Genomic DNA, 4,627 nt, shown 5'->3' on the forward strand with positions numbered 1-4,627 from the left:
CTAGCCCGACACCTTGGCTAGGAAAAGCCGAAATCTATGGCAGCCCTCACAACACTCATGACCCGCTTCTGCGCGGGAGAAGACAGCTGGCTGGCTCGCAGCAATAACATATCAATGAACCATGGTACTTCGGATACCAAGGATGGCAATGGCAGGTCATGTCGCAACAAACATAAGCGCTGCATTAACATCGACAACACCGAGGATACGACAGTCAATGCCGGATTCAAAGGCTCTAAACCCGGTCAGCGGAAAAAGCCATTCAAAAGAAGCACTCTGGGCCCGTCCAGTTTGGACCGTATACTCGACCGCTCGTGTCAAATACACGGCGCCTCCGACAAGCCAGCCAACCACACCAACAAGGATTGTTGGGTCTTCAAGCAGGCCAGCAAGTTAATTGCCAAAAACAACGATAAGGGGTCACATAGCGATGACGAAGAGGAGCCCCGGAAGCCGAACACCAGAGGACAGAAGAGGTTCCCCCCACAAGTGCGGACGGTGAACATGATATACGCAACCCACATCCCCAAGAGGGAGCGGAAGCGTGCGCTGAGGGACGTATATGCGTTGGAACCAGTCGCCCCAAAGTTCAATCCATGGTCCTCCTGTCCGATCACCTTCGATCGCAGGGACCACCCCACTAGTACCCGTCATGGCGGATTCGCCGCACTGGTCCTAGACCCAATCATTGACGGATTTCACCTCACTCGAGTCCTTATGGATGGCGGCAACAACTTGAACCTGCTTTACCAGGACACATTGCGCAAAATGGGTATAGACCCCTCAAGGATCAAACCCACAAAAACGACCTTTAAAGGCGTCATACCAGGTGTAGAGGCCCATTGCACAGGCTCAGTAACACTGGAAGTGGTCTTCGGATCCCCGGATAACTTCTGAAGCGAGGAGTTAATCTTCGATATAGTCCCATTCCGCAGTGGCTATCATGCACAGCTCGGGCGAACCGCATTTGCAAGATTCAATGCGGTACCACATTATGCATACCTCAAGCTCAAGATGCCAGGACCTCGGGGGGTCATCATAGTTAATGGAAACACAGGGCGCTCTCTCCGCACGGAGGAGCACACTGTGGCCCTTGCAACAGAAGCGCAAAGCAGCCTCTTAAGGCAATCCACTAGTTCGACGGTTAAGGACCCGGACAACTTCAAGCGCGCCCGGAGTAATCGGCAAAAATACCGCTTGGCATGTTCCGAGCTCACATAGCAATGCGGCCCCCACCCCAGTCCCAGCCAAACGGCGAAATCTGTGCCGCGGGTACATAATTACGCATTGAATATACCATGGGCATAGGTGGGGAGGGGGGGCACGACTACGGCACGCCCCAAGATGCGGCTCAACCGCACTAGGGGCTTCACACTTTATTATTTCTCTCTCTTTCAGGACTTTAATCTATGGAAACCTTGTCCGGCAGTATGATTGCCGAACACATGATGCAGCAACCAAGGCGATAGAAAGCTACGTCGCACCACAGAACTCCCAGGTGGATTACGATAACGAGTGAAATACTTGCTTTAATGCCATTCCTCAGCTTACCCTTGGAGGGGACACTTCAAATAGTCCTACTTTTTGTTTATTGCCCTACTTGCATCATTTTGCTTTAACGCACCTTTTTGAATAAACAATGCATAGCACTAGACTATTACGCATTCTTTATTTTTCTTTTTTTATATACATATATATGTTCATTCATGACATCCAACACCCGTACACCCTGGTACGGCTAATACGCTAGGGGCTTAAGCATACCCCTTATTACGACGTGAGAAGTCCAAACACTTTCAACAGTGCGGCACCCCGAACTTATAGCATTATATGAATCAGCTCCGAATCATGTCTTGGGTCAATAGTGGGGTTTGCTCGGCTCCCATGTTTTCGTACCTTACGTTCCGCTATATCGGCTAAGGTAGCATTGGGAGAACTACTGCGATTGTGCCCCGGTTCTGCTGGGCTAAGCACCTCAGTAGAGAAAGCTAAAACTGACTGATAAGGCGAGAGACTGGTCACTGTTCGAGAGGTTTAGAGTCCCTAAAGACTTATGCCGCTTAGAGCGAGGAGTCAGCTTTGTCCGGCTTAAGGTGTGTATCGCGCCCCGAATTCGGCCTTCCGAATACTAGGGGCTTCGCCAAAATTTAAAATTATAGAATTCTATGGCTAAGTGAGAGTGATAAAGCATTATAGTCCGATTGCCTTGTTCGTTGTGCTGAGCACCTCCCTCGAAGGACCCAAAAATGGGAACAAGAGTGCTCAGGTTTATCCCCGAACACCCCAGCACTCGTGGCATGGGGGCAGAAGCCGACGACTAGCCATCTCTCAGATTTGATAAACAGCCGAACATAAGGTAATATTTTAAATTCAAACAAGCGTTGCATAGCGCATATGAACAAGTTTTCATAATATAGGATCACACGAGCAAGTTCATTCAAATATTACATCTTTCGCACACTCGTCCGCTACAAGACGGGCACCCTTCAGGACACCCTCATAATACATCTCGGGGTAGCGATGCTCCTTGCCCTGCGGAGGCCCCTCCTTCACCAGCTTTACGGCGTCCAGCTTCGCCCAGTGCACCTTCGCACGGGCAAAAGCCCGGCGTGCACCTTCGATCCAGACGGACCGCTTGATGACTTCCAGCCGTGGGCAGGCATCTACAAGCCGCCTCACTAGGCCGAAGTAGTTGTTGGGAAGGGCGTCGCCAGGCCACATCCGGACTATAAGTCCCTTCATGGCCTGTTCGGCCGCCTTGTGCAGCTCGACCAGTTGCTTCAGCTGGTCGCTCATAGGCATCGGGTGTTCGGTCCTAGTATACTGAGACCAGAACAGCTTGTCCGTCGAGCTTCCCTCCTCGGCCTGGTAAAACTGTGCGGCATCCGACATGCTGCGGGGCAAATCTGCGAATGCTCCCGGAGAGCTCCGGACTCGGGTAAGTAACAAGTAATTTACTTTCACATGCTTGCTTTGCATATTGAATGCCTTACCCGCCGCTATCTTCCTCATCGCCTCAATCTCCTGGAGGGCTTTTTGGGCTTCATCCTTGGCATTCTTTGTGCTCTCAAGGGCCGTGGCAAGCTCGGACTCCCGCGTCTTCGAGTCAAGCTCCAGCGCCTCGTGCTTCGTCACGAGAGCTTGGAGCTCTTGCTGCACCTCAGCCACCCGTGCCTCTTGCTTTTTCCGCTCGGTGCGCTCCTGGGCTGCTTTGTTTTCAGCCTCGGACATTGCTTGCTTCAGGGTTGCCACTTCGGTCGTGGCCCCTGGCAAATTCATGATGATCCTGTCATTTTGCAATCGCATCTTTTTTTTATATATACATATATCTATAGACTAGGTATTACTTACCTTTGTTCTCCTTGAGCTGCCTCTTAGCAAGGCCGAGCTCTTTCTGGGACCCCTCGAGGTCCTGCTTCAGTACGGCGACCTCCGCAGATAGTGCGGCAGAGGTCAGCAGCGAAGCCTGCATACGCATATACTTGTATTAGACTCCTGCAGATATTATTTGATCCTCTATTCGGCTTTTCTTTGTGAACACCAAACAGAGCATCAGGGGCTACTGTCTATGCGGTAACATTTTTCCTATATTTTAAATACTTACCTCAAAGCCTGTTAAAAGGCTGGTGAGGGATTCCTGGATTAGGGGGTGTCCGGACAGTCGGACTATATCCTTTGGCCGGACTGTTGGGCTGTGAAGATACAAGATTGAAGACTCCGTCCCGTGTCCGGAAGGGACTTTCCTTGGCATGGAAGGCAAGCTTGGCGATACAGATATGCAGAGCTCCTACCATTGTAACCGACTCTATGTAACCCTAACCCTATCCGGTGTCTATATAAACCGGAGGGTTTTAGTCCGTAGGCCAACATACACATCAACAACCATACCATAGGCTAGCTTCTAGGGTTTAGCCTCCTCGATCTCGTGGTAGATCTACTCTTGTACTACCCATATCATCAATATTAATCAAGCAGGACATAGGGTTTTTCCTCCATCGAGAGGGCCCGAACCTGGGTAAAACTTCGTGTCCCTTGCCTCCTGTTACCATCCGGCCTAGACGCACAGTTCGGGACCCCCTACCCGAGATCCGCCGGTTTTGAAACCGACATTGGTGCTTTCATTGAGAGTTCCTCTGTGTCATCGCCATTAGGAAGGATGCCTCGCCCCGTCTTTAAAGACGGCACCGTTGCTAAGGGAGCTTTGGCTGTCGGCCAAACCCTCCGGCTAGGTGGTTTTCTTATGACCGCCTGTTCGGCTTCTGCGCCAACGATGACCTCTCGAGCCATCGAAAACAATCTTCATGTCAGCTCGGAACTCGCCGAGCAGTTAGATCCAATGGAGCTTTCCTCCATAAACGAGCTCTTGGATCGCTTCGCCGCCCTGGGAGTCGCTACGGATTACGACCAGATCGGACCTAAAACTGATCTGGGAGAGATTAACTCTCCCCAAGTCACCCATCACGTTGCCGTGGTAGAGGGACAGTGCGGCGACCCTTCATCTATCTTAAGGACTCGCTATGTCCGGATTCCCGATCCCTCCAAGCTGGATACCCGCGGAGGGGAGGATATCACTCAAGACCTGAACTTAGAGTTAGGCGACGGGCTGGATTCATTAGACAACATCCAG

This window comes from Triticum urartu, chromosome 5, assembly GCF_003073215.2.
Source record: "Triticum urartu cultivar G1812 chromosome 5, Tu2.1, whole genome shotgun sequence".
Lineage (NCBI taxonomy): Eukaryota > Viridiplantae > Streptophyta > Magnoliopsida > Poales > Poaceae > Triticum > Triticum urartu.